The following is a 12982-nucleotide window of genomic DNA, read 5'->3' on the forward strand; positions in this document are numbered from 1 at the left end:
TAGGCCTGGTTGAGGAGGCACTGGTGCATTTTACTGTTTAATGTAAGTGCTGTTCAATCTGCTGGAGTCCATCTGTCCTGGTCAGGTCCTTGCTTTTTCCTTATTTGGAGGAAATGCTCAGTAGCATTTTTAGAAAGAACATTGAATTCTTTCAGAATTAGATGCCAAAAAAAAACCAGATTCCAAATTTCTATGCCAAATTCCTCTGCCAAAATCAAAGTTATTAATACTACTTCTTTAAGTCTGCTCTCTTCAACTGTTTTTTGGTAATAAATTTGCAGTTTTGCCACAGTCTGTTACATTAATGCTTTCTCTTACTGACAAGGCTCAAACAGGTTTGGCTTCCTTCTCTCAATATTGTCTTTTTTTTCTCCTGCTTTTGGTTCTAAAATCTCCCATTGATTTGTATGGTGGTCCTTTTTCTGTTTTTCTGTTTTATTCTCCTTGTAACTGAAGAGTGTATAAAATTAATTAGGAATATAAAGCATAATGTGTGTTCTGGTTGAAGTATGTTTTTGCATGTGATACAAAAACCCTCAAGCCTCTGGATTCGAAAGTTTTGCCAACTCCAGTGCTATGGAAAGAAGGGCTTCAGTTTCTTCAGATGCTGATTTCAGTACTGGATTTCTGCTGGTGAGAAATAGAAATAAAATGTATTTAAGATAAGAATTAAACCTGCCTTTGCTGCAGAGCTGGAGAACAACCAAGCAGATGAGGATCTTCACCCTCGAGAATGGGAAGCATCAATGAGTGGTGGAAAAACAGTAGAAAAAAAGTCTGTGGGATTTCTTAGGGATGGATGCTCTCTTTATTTATCAGAACATCTCCTGTTTGCTCACCTGTAACGTGGCCATGTTGGTTGGTTGAAGGTTCTCATGATTTTGTTTTTCAAGCAGAAGTTGAACAGTCTGGATCCTACTCCTAATTTTTTAATTTTTATCTGTTCTTGATCTTCAGTTTTCTCAGTGGTGAGCTGACTTAATTTTGATGCATTAGTGGCATCTTGATAACAATTTCACAGGTTGCATGATTTAGATGCAAAATTTGTCATATTAGAGGGACTGTTATTCAAGAGTAACTCAGAAGTTAAAGGCAAGAAGAATATTTTTGCGATTACTTTAAGAATTTAAATCTGAAAAAGAAAGGTTGGACTTCCTTTTGTCTTTAGCACTGATAAAGTTCTAAAAATTTTAAAGCCATCTGTAAATGTTTGTGCTGAAGTATAACATTTAATCTCTTCTACTCATCGCTAGTGCATAGTTGTTAAATCTGGCCTCATTATTTTCGACAGAATAAAATAAAAACGAAGCAGTTGCCTGGTGTTTCTCCTAACTGGCTAATAAACACCATGGTAAGAACATTGGGTGGGGGGAAAAAAAAAAACATAAGAAACATAAAATTGATTTTAATGGACCCCTGTCAGAGAGAACCATAATGAGCACGAGTCTGGTAATAAATATTGGTATTCTGCTCCACGGTGCTTGGGACTTCTCGTGTGGAATTGCATGTAACAATCAATATAGATTTTAGGGGGTTTTAACAACAAAAATAAGTAAACCTTTGAAATATATAAATACTTAAGACTTGCAATCTGTCAGACAAACCTGGTAGTTGTAGAAAAGGCTGATAAGAGCGTCTGGTTAATGGCATAATCGCTTTGTGGAGATCTCAGCTCTATTTTACAGCTTGTAAAATGCTGGGCAATTAATCACCTGAGATTACAACCTATTCAGTGATGGCTCTCCTTAAAACTTAAGAACACAGACTATAATGGAGCCTAAAAGGAGAAGCAACAAAGTAAAATCCAGTTTCACTATGCTTGAAAGAAATTGATCTATTAATGAGATGAAACTAATTGTAATAACCTGAGGTTATTCTGCTCCTTGGGAAGTTGGCAGGCTTTAAAAGTCCAGACACGTCACAATGTGATGGTTTCTGTTTGGAGAGGAGGAATCTTTATCATTTAGGCTTTTTAAATCCATGTTTTGGCTGCCCCACCCCTGGAAGTGTCCAAGGCTGGGTTGGATGGGGCTTGGAGCAACCTGGGATAGGGGAAGGTGTCCCTGCCCATGGCAGGGGGTGGAATGAGATGGGCTTTAAGGTCCCTTCCAACCCAAACCATCCTGTGATTCTATGTATATATATGTGTACATACAGTCTCACATATCTAAATGTGAGATTTCAGCTAAATATGATTGTGGAATTTTTAATTTACTGGATGCTGAAATTGTTTCTAACCATTTTGTAGTGCTAATAACTGGTTAACTTAAAACAGGGACCTGAAATCACTCATTTCTGCTTTAGTATTGAAATTATGGATTGACTTGTTTGTTTTGTCATTTTCAATTAATAAAACACTGAAGATAGAGCTGGACTAGCTTTAGAATAACCAAATTCCTTGTGTTTGATACCTGTGTGTTGTATGACAGAGAATGCAGGAGTTTTAGCCTACATACAGCACCATGAGGAAATTCATGTGTTGGGCTCAAGGTCTGTGCAGTCATTTTAGGGCTGTTTCTGAAATGTGCTGCTTCAGGGTTATAAAGTGGGGCAGAAGATACACCAGACATGAAGCTTGATTTTAGAAATGTTTCTGTTTCTAATAATTTCATCTTCACAGTTTATATTAAAAAAAAAACCTAAAAGGACATATAACCTATATGTGTGTTTATATGTATATCTATATTAGAATCTCAGAATCACAGAGTATTGTGGGCTGGAAGGGACCCACAAGTCCAACTCTTAAGTGAATATGTGTGTGTGTGTGTATATGTATGTATACACTTAGTACTGTATCAGCTGTTGAAGTTTTTCTTTCAGAATATACAAATCTAAGGATTAGTTTTGATCAAGTTTCCTCCACTATTCCTGCCTGAAATATTGCAAATGTTTAACTCTTTTTGTTCATGGCCTAAAGAATAACTCAATTTTTTCACTGTTGTTTTACTCCTGAGTGTCTTCGGCAGCTTCGGAGTTTCAGAATTAATTTTTTGTTATTCCACTGTCAGCTCTGGTGTTCCCACACTGGGATGACTCTGTTTTCAGAAGTCTTGTCTTATTGCTGAGCTGGAGGAGTAAATGATACTCTTGGTGAGCAGAGGATCCCACTCGTGACTTCCTTGAGCAATAACACAAACCACTTGTTTTCCTCTGCTGAATATTTACAGCACAAGATACTCTGGAAAAATGTTGATGTTCACTTGGCAGTTGGGATGGCACCAGGAGGCAGATTTACCCTGTGTTGCAAAATTCCGAATTCTTTCAGGAATTCCCTCTCCCCTCAGGAAAACTGTCCTGGTTTTCCCAGCTCCCTCCCTGGTCAGCATGAGGCAAGGGTTATCTGGGCTGAACATGTGCCAGGGCAGGGAAATACAGTGGGAACTGGAGGATAGTAGTAAAAGGGCTGTTGTCTGACGTGTTTTGAGGTAAACTAAGCAGCTTCCAGTGTCTGGTTGGAAAATCTTTCCCTGCTGAGCATGGAGTGATGAACACCGTCATACTCCTGTGGACTGATGAGTCTGTGTGTGAAAAGAAAGTTAAATTTGCCACCTGAAGAGTGGGCACAGATCCCAGGAGATGCCAGTAATGCTAATATTTACATCCACCTTGGGATTTGAGGATGCCATTATGAGAAGTTGAGATTTTCCACTTAAAAGCTCAGCTGAGCTGCTGTGATCTGTTGCTGCCATCTTTGGTTGGGACATCCCAAGGTGTGGATGATTTGGGCACAGCCATCTCCTTGCCTCTGGGCTCCTGCTCCTCCACTCTGGGACTGCTGTGGTGTACAGACAAGTTGATCTTGCTAGAAGATCCTGAGCTCCCATCCAGGAGACAGCATGTGCAGGTGGTCTGCTCCTCCTCCATGGACTTTGGGAATTGTGTGTTTGTTGGTAGGGATGTGAGCTTGAATTTGAGAAACTGCAGCTGTTGGATGCTTCCTGCATGTTTGAGGAGGGAAATGGGAAATTAGGCAGTTTGACTTGCTTTACTATTGCTTGAATGGTCAAAACATGTATTTTCATGGTGGATATCACAGAATGCTCCATTTTCCTTGTGGTGTAGGAATACATCAGATTTCCCTTTTATGCTTTTTTCAGAAGAGGCACTTGGAAGCCGCGGGATCCCATCTTCTCTCTGTATTTCTTGTAGGTTATTTGCCATTTTCTTTACAGCATTTCATTTCCCTACATCTTACTGAAAGAGATCAGAGGAGGAGGAACAAGGAGCCAGTTTGGCCGTTCTTGTATTATTAATCCGCCTAAACCTTTAAGGGTGAATCTGCAGTTCAAGAGGTTCGCCAGGGTTTCAGTCAATCTATGCCAGTGTAACATTATCAGAAACTCTCCAGAATCTCAGCTTAAAGAGGTTTCCAGCTATTACAGATTCAAAGAAAATCTCAAGTGTGTGGAAAGGCAGCGGATGCAGTGACGTCCGGGCTCTGATAAGAGCCTAGAACAATAACTTGCAGAGGTGTGAACCACTGTGTTCATCTCTGAGGTATTTAATCATAGCCAGTGATGATGGTTTAAATGTCAACTTTGCTAACTGTTTCATTCCTCATACTGTAAAATTTACAGTGAGTGATATCTCAGTTTGATGCCACAAGTGGGAGGCATTTGGGAGAGTGCCACTCCTCCTATTTTTCCAATAAGCATCCACCAAGGCTAAGAAACTTAGTGGAGCTCAGGGGCACAGTAAAAACCCTCTGAAGGAGGTAGGTATGCACCTACTCTGCTGCTTTGAATACATTTCTGATTTACCATGAACATCTGATGTGACTTACGTGCAGAGAGGATTATTGGCAATGTGGCTTGGAAGAGGCTACACGCCTCCCCATTCAGCTCATCCTTAAAATTATTGTGTAAAAACAGAGATTTTCTAATGAAAATTATGTAGAATGAAACCTGAAGGAGACAGACATACTTGGAGTAAAGAAGTTAATGGTTTTGGATAAGGTCTAGGTGTAGAGTGGGAACGGGGAAAGGAAAGGTTGTCCAGAGAAGGGAACGGAGCTGGGGAAGGGTCTGGAGCACCAGGAGCGGCTGAGGGAGCTGAGAGGGCCCAGCCTGGAGAAAAAGAGGCTCAGGGGGGACCTTCTCACTCTCTGCAACTCCCTGACAGGATGGGGGAGCCGAGGGGGGTCGGGTTCTTCTCCCAGGGAACAAGGGACAGGATGAGAGGAAACAGCCTCAAGCTGTGACAGGGAAGGTTTACATTGGAAAAAAAATTTCATGGAAAGAGTTGTAAAGCAGGCTGCCCAGGGAAGTGTTTGAGTCACCATCCCTGGGTGTGTTCAAGCTTGAGGACATGGTTTAGTGGTGAACATAATGATGGTGCTGGTTGATGGTTGGACTTGGTGATCTTAGAGGTCTTTTCCAACCTTAATGATTCTATGTTAGGACACCAATGACTGTGGACCAGTGCAGCTGCATCACTTTCCTACCAGTACAACAGAGCACTTAACTCTTGTAAATACCATAATCATTTGAGCTGATGGCACTTATGGGTGATCAAAGTATGTTTTGTAGGGAACTTTCCTTTTTTTGTAGTTTAAGGTATTTAATTACTGTTTACAGTGGCTGGGAAATGGTTCATTAGACAGTGCTTTTGTAGGTGTTAATGCAAACAGATGAGGTTTGAGATACAGGCTGCCTGTGATGGGAGTGAGTGTGATGAATTCTGTAATCCCAGAATGGTTTGGGTGGGAAGGAACTTTAAAGGTTACCTAGTACCACCCCTCTGCAATGAGGAACAACATCACTATCCCAGGTTGCTCCAAGCCCCATCCAACCTGGCCTTGGACACTTCCAGGGATCTGTGGGCAGCCACAGCTTCTCTGGGCAACCTGTGCCAGGGACCCACCACCCTCACAGCCAAGAATTCCTTCCCAATATCCCATCTAACCCTGCCCTCTAACAGAAGCCATTCCCCCTTGTTCTGTCCCTCCAGGCTCTTGTGCAAAGTCCCTCTCCAGCTCTCTTGGAGCCCCTTTAGGCACTGGAAGGGGCTCTCAGGTCTCCCTGGAGCCTCCTCTTCTCCAGGTGAACACCCCCAGCTCTCCCAGCCTGGCTCCAGAGCAGAGGGGCTCCAGCCCTTAGAGCATCTTCATGGCTCTTCTTTGGACTCGTTCCAATAATTCAATGTCCTTCGTGTGCTGAGGGCCCCAGCGTTCCAGGTGGGAGTCCTTTGGTTACAGGGACGTGATGGCCTCGGCCCACTCCACGTGTTCATTGCTTCTGAGGGACCTTGTTCTCAAAAGCTTCAAAATGCTACTTTGGCTTTGAAAGCACCTGGTTCTTCTGCGTGATGCTTGTTCAAGATGTTGGGCAAAGTCCACACAGAATTTTAGACATTTCCTGGCTTTTAACTGCTCACGATCCTGACAATATTGGTTTTCATATTGATGAGCAAAGTGAAGGCCTGTTTTGAGTGCCTGTGGAGAACAGTCACCAGAAGAAGGTCAGTCTTAAACAGGTTTCTCGTTCAAAACTTTTTATTTTCAAATTTCTTTTAACTTGCAGCACGAAGCTCTCACAAATCTCATTGAGTTCTCTGTCACTTGTCTTGGAAAGAAAACATGCAGATTCCTGGGTAATAGAGAGATGATGCTTGTTATTTCAAATTACTTCAAAATAACAGGAAAGTATATTTAAAAAAAAAAAAAAAGGAAAGAAAGGAAAAAAGAAATATTACCTTCTCTGGTAGAAGTCTCTACAAATATCCAGGCATCAATCTTTATTTCAGCAGATTCAGTGGATGTGGCAGGAAGAGTTATTATATAGCATAGTCCTCCTTTTATTAAAAATAAACTGGGCTAGGGTTTTTCATAGTTTCTTGTGGAGATGCTACAGATTGTTTATGCTGCATCAAGCTAAGAAAACTTTTTATTGGAAATGGTGTTTCAAAAACTTAAACAAAATAACTTCCTGTGTGTTTTTAGAATTTAGACTTTGGCAAAGCCTTACACGTAGTACAGGCCAAATACGTGGTTTCACATGATTTTAGAAATGGTTTGCAGGAGAAGTTTTGCTGTCAGGTGTGGGTGGTGAATCTAATTCTGCATGATTAATAAAACCCACATTCTCTCTCACTTAAACTGAAGTGAATCTTGAGCAACTCCACTGTAATCAATACTAGACTTTGACTGGGTTATTTTTCCTGACAGCACTGCTGCATTTCTGTTCTCTGTCAAAGGCAGTATTGCAACACTCAAATAGGAGTGGGTTTTGCAAGTCTTCAGTTGTGGTTTTGTCCTGAAATCTTGACAGAGAAACTTTTGAGGGCTTTGTGTAAAAAAAAAATAAAAATCCAGATTTTTTTTAGTGGATGAAAGGCTGGATTCGGTGGATGAGGAGTGCCCTGGGCTGATCCTACAGTGTGGGCAGCAGGGGAGGGGGGATTCTGTCCCTCTGCCTCACTCAGGTGAGACCCCACCTGCAGAGCTGCCTCCAGCTCTGGGGCCCAGCACAGGAAGGACATGGAGCTGTTGGAGAGTCCAGAGGAGGCACCAGGATGATCAGAGGCATGGAGGAAAGGCTAAGAGAAGAGGGATTGTTCAGACAGGAGAAGAGGGTGACCAAATTGTGGCCTTCCAGTTCCCAAAGGGAGCCTGCGAGAGACATGGGAAGAGACTTGGACAAGGGCTTGGAGGGACAGAACAAGGGGGAATGGCTTCAAACTGTAAAAGGGCAGGGTTAGATGGGATATTGGGAAGGAGTTCTTGGCTATGAGGGTGGTGGGGCCCTGGCACAGGTTGCCCAGAGAAACTGTGGCTGCCCACAGATCCCTGGAAGTGTCCAAGGCCAGGTTGGATGGGGCTTGGAGCAACCTGGGCTAGTGGAAGGTGTCCCTGCCCATGGCAGGGGGTGGAACTGGGTGGGCTTTAAGGTGCCTTCCAACCCAAACCATTCCATTTCTACTGGGCAGTTATTCATGACATTAATCTCAGGTTTTCAAACCCTGAATGTTAATGGGGACAATGCCATGTCAGAGCACTAAAAGCCCCATTTCAGTGTGCAGGAGAACACAGAGCTTTGCTGCTCGACTGGTGTGTGTTTGTAAACCTCTATCGTTGGCCAAGAGTCCTAAAGCGAGACATATTATAACAACCCAGTGATCACGTTTTACAGTGCTGATATTTTAAAATGGCAAAAATAACAACAAACTGTATTAGATAATATAACTTGTGCAGACACCCACTTGAAAATACCACAAATATGACTTTTTTTTTTCTACTGCAGAAGATGTAGAGTTGTAATAGTGCTGAAAAATGACTTCACCTAAGAGGAGTGTGAGAATTTGTCTATGCAGCATCAGCTTTTCAAGAAATTACTCAGGAAATAAATCCTTTCCTGATGCCCTGCCCTGTTCTGTGCCACAGATACTGTGCCTGGTGTATCTTTACTAACTCTCCTATAATTCAGGCCATGAGTGGAACCCTTCCACTTCTCATGCCAGAGGTAGATTAATGCAGTGGAGCATTTTTCCATTGCAAATCCTGGCTATAAGGATGGGAAAATGGGCTGCATAATGACATGGATTATGTTTCTATTATGTCCCAGAATTAGTGGGCGTTCTTAAATATTGCAACTCTTCATCTTGGGTTTCTTCCCTGGCTTTTGTGGTCCTCGAAAAAAATTATAATACATAGATAATGCTGAGAATAATTTAAAACCACAGAGGTGTTTTGGGATTAGATGGTGGGCTGTGAGCAGGGACACCCACCTGGATCACAGGAACCTTCCTGCAGCTCTCCTTGAGGGACAGAATTGAATTGCACAAAGTGATTTGCTGGAAAATGTCTGTAATATCAGCCTGGAGAGTCTTGACTATGAAAATGCTGTGATCAGAACAACATTGAGTGCTTGAGGAATACCAGGATTGCAGAGGTTTATAGAATCATGGAATTATTTGGGTTGAAGGGACCTTAAAGGTTACCTGGTTCCACCCCTCTGCAATGAGGAGCAAGATCTCCACAAGCCCAGGTTGTTCCAAGCCCCATCCAGCCTGGCCTTGGACACTTCCAGGGATGGGGCAGTCACAGCTCCTCTGGGTCAGGGCCTCCCTACCCTCACAGCCAAGAATTCCTTCCCAGTATCCCATCTCTCCCTCCCCTCTGGCAATGGGAAGCCATTCCTCTTGTCCTGTCTGTCCAGGCTCTTGTCCCAAGTCCCTCTCCAGCTCTCTTGGAGCCCATCTAGGCACTGGAAGGGGCTCTCAGGTTTCCCCAGAGCCTTCTCTTCCCCAGGTGAACACCCCCAGCTCTCCCAGCCTGGCTCCAGAGCAGAGGGGCTCCAGCCCTTGAGGCACCTCTGTGACCTCCTCTAGACGTGCTCCAGCAGCTCCACATCCTTCTGATGTTGGACCCCAGACCTGGACACAGTTCTCCAGGTGAAGTCTCTCAAGGGCAGAGCAGAGGGGGAGAATCCCCTGCCTCACCCTTCTGGTCCCACTCCTTGTGCTGCAGCCCAGGGTGCCACTGGCATTTTGGTGTTGAGTGGCTTTTCCCAGCTCCAGCTGAACTGTCAGCTCCAGTACCTGGTCTTTGTTGGCCTCTTTGGCTCCTGCATTTCAGTGAAACTCAAGGATCACACACTGCCAGTACCTGTGCTAATTATAGTTGTTCTTAACATGCCTCCCTTAATTCCTTCTATAAAAAGAATTTAAGACTCGGTAGGACAAAGCCTAGTAAATCATCCTGGAGTGCAGAGCTGGGAGGGAATATGTGTCCTTAGCCCCCAGGCACTTCTGCTATGGCCCATCTCTGCAATTCCAGCAGTTTTCAGGGAAATGGCAAATGCTCCTCAGAACTGCATGCCAGGAGAGAAGGAGTTAAATTCTAAAACCTTACCCTGTAACTGTAAATGCCATTTTTCTTTCTTCACAAATGTAACCTTTTAACATTTATTTTTAGCTTTTACATTAATATATGTAAAAATATTAAAAGCTCTTGTATATTACATTAAAAACTTATGTCAGCTGCCCTGCTTTTTCCTATTTATTAAAACTTTTCAAGCAGTGAAAACATTTTACTTGTTAATGAGGGGAAGAAGGAAAATTAATGACATAGAGCTCGGATCTTCCAAGATGTCTCCTTTTAACCATGCAAAACCAGCTCTTTTCCCACACTATGTAGTTTAATTTCTGTGTTAGGGTTCAGTAAGCAAATGCAAATAGATTTAATGATTTGCATCAGTAGATCACTTCTCAGTTTAATATCCTCTGATATTTTGGTCAAGGACTTTTTCTTTGGAAGGCTAGTGCTGTTTTGTGGAGGAAAAATATTAATAATGGTGGCATTGTGAGGTTCAAGTAAAGCAAGGGAAATGTATAACTTATTCAAAAGCAGCATCTCATGTTATCTTCTCCCCGAGATCATGCAGTGGAAAAAGTTATTGGGGAAAAAGACACTTAAGAAATAATTGTGAGTTGCTGATCATATTAAATATTTAGAGTGGTTTCCATATCACATCTCATCTTACTCTCATTTTGCCTCAGAATGTTGAAATTCTGATCAGGTCTCCTGGCGGTGGTGTGAGGTACCTCACCCTGGCACGGAGGGTTGTCATCTCTTCACCTGGAAAACTGGGAGCTGTTCTATCTATTCAGTGTAAGGATGGTTTCATTGGTGTTACCAATAAATCTAAGTTTCCCAAATTTCTTAAAACACTGATTCGTTAAAGGATTAAATGAGAATGATTCCAAGGGTGGACATCTCATAGATTGATTCCATGAGCCCATCTTTGCTCGCTCTCCCCAGTTCTTGTTAAACAGAAATAAGTTCCTATTGGCTTTTGAAGAATTTAAGGTTGTTTAGTGCACATAAATCCTTCAAGTGATAAATACTCATAATTACCTCATTGCTTATTAAAATGAGCACTTGCTGGTGATAAAAACTTTTTGATGGCTTCTCAATTTCTGAATAAATGTAGTGATCAGCTAATGAAATTAGATTTTGAGCAGCTATCAATTTCTTTAATTAATTCTGACCTTTGAGAGGCTCACTGTTGTAGGCTGCTGCTATGTAAATTGTCATTTGTACTAAGAGATTTTTAAATTATATTCTATTTTCCTATTATTATGATGATGTAGATTTAGACATGATGTCAGGATGTCTGGTGTGAAACAGGAATTCTGCAGAGGACTTTTCTTCTGCCTGGGCTAGTTCAGAGAAAGAAATAACGAGATTAAGTGAGAAACTTTGTCCTTTAGGTTCCCAGTCAGTTGTTTTCCCGTCATTTGTTTTTCCTCTGCTTTATTGATGCACATCCCCTTGGTTTTGTCAGTCCACAGTTGGGTTTTGCTTGTGTTCAGATGATGATGATGAACAGTCTGTCCGTGTATCCTGCTCCTGGCGATGCTCCATCAGTGTCATGTGGCCCAGGAGGGTGGGGGAGTTTATTGTTTCATAGGTGCTGGGGTGCAGGTGCTGATTTAAAATACACACACACACACAGATCTTATCCTGGAGATGCTGGGCAGGCACTGCCAAGTTTGTTCCTGTTGTCAGAAATAGTATGCAGTGCTTACTAATATAGTTTTAGCTACAGAAATCCTGACCACTTTCTACTCCTGATGGAAAGTCTCTCCAAAATTGAAGGAAAATGTTAAAAAATACTATTTTTCCCCATTCTTGGACCTACACTAGGTATGTTTCTCAGCACATATGCAGGACCAAGCTGGTAGGCTGCCTACTTTATAAAAGTTTAGGATCCACAGATTGTTTTTCTCACAGAGTCTGGGCAATAAGCCGATATTTCAACTTTTTATTATTTTTAGGCATTGAAGTCACTGAAAAGCCTTGAAAGTTCCCTGTAAGACAGATGCTCTTGTAATCCTTCCTCCTTCAGTATGAAATGTCTAAATTGGTCCTAAAAGTTAAGTTAGGGTTGTATCACAGGTTGCTGCCCAAGGGGATAACTCTCCCTGAAGGAGTGGTGGTTCCTGGGTGGGTCAGCCCATGCCAAACATAAAAAACTCCTGAGGAATTCTCGTGGCCATCAAATCAAAGCTAGTCTGATGTGTACAAAGCGTTGTGGAAGGACACCAAGTTTTTGAGGGCTGTTTCACTAGACCCAGAGCTCCTGTGATGCTCTATGAGGTTATGGAATCACCATCTCTGGAAGGATTCAAAAAATGTGTGAATGTGGCACTGGAGGACATGGTTTAGTGGTGAACATGGTTGGACTTGATGATCTCAGAGGTCTTTTCCAATCTTAATGATTCCATGATTCTTTGATTATATTATGATTATCTGTTTTATGATATAAAATACAACTGTGCTACCAAAATACAACTTTTAGCGGGATAACTGCCCTGAACATCCTGGTGCTTGATATAATGGCAAAGGAGGATGGAGAATATTTCCTGACCTATTTTTTAAACTCTTCAAGTTCAACAGTCTGACTTGGGGGAGGAGTTGTTCAAAGTTTAAACACTGTATGAAACTTGGCCATAAATATAAATCAGCTCGTATTAAGGCAATTTGAGCTGTAATACCTCAATAATTTGGAAGTAGCCATTCTTCACAGCTCATGAATGTTCTTCACCTCTGGAAGGAGTTTGTTCTAATTTTAAATGCTGACGTGGACTCCTGGAGAATATAGAAATTGTCTTCTGTTTAGACTTCTGAAATTCTGAAGTCGTCACTTACCTGGTTTTGGAGTTGCACTTTGGATTGTATTGACTGTACTTGAATTCTTTGAAAATCAGTCAAATTTTCTTTGATTTCTTCTGCTGATGGTGGCAAGGACAGTCAATCAAGGTGGACATGTCTTTGGGGGGATTTTACTGGTTTCTTGCACATTTTGGGAGGTTTCTCTGCCTTTGCTGCTCTGCTTGTGAACCTGTGTGTTAAACCAGATCCCATTTCACTCCACTCCAGCATTGGTTGTGATTTCTGTTGGTCATGGTGGGGATCAGCTCTCAACTCCTGTAGGTCAGAAGTTCTCTGCATGCTGGGTAATATTGCTTGTGGCTCTGA

General features: G+C 42.2%; 1 protein-coding gene across 1 annotated transcript in view; it reads left to right on the top strand.

The window, feature by feature from the left end:
- The window catches only part of MGMT (O-6-methylguanine-DNA methyltransferase), a 140302-nt gene that overhangs the window by 19705 nt on the left and 107615 nt on the right, over nucleotides 1-12982 (top strand). The gene's annotated exons all lie outside the window — the stretch shown is intronic.

The sequence above is a fragment of the Lepidothrix coronata genome, unplaced genomic scaffold, assembly GCF_001604755.1.
Source record: "Lepidothrix coronata isolate B3197 unplaced genomic scaffold, Lepidothrix_coronata-1.0 Scaffold25, whole genome shotgun sequence".
Classification (NCBI taxonomy): Eukaryota; Metazoa; Chordata; class Aves; order Passeriformes; family Pipridae; genus Lepidothrix; species Lepidothrix coronata.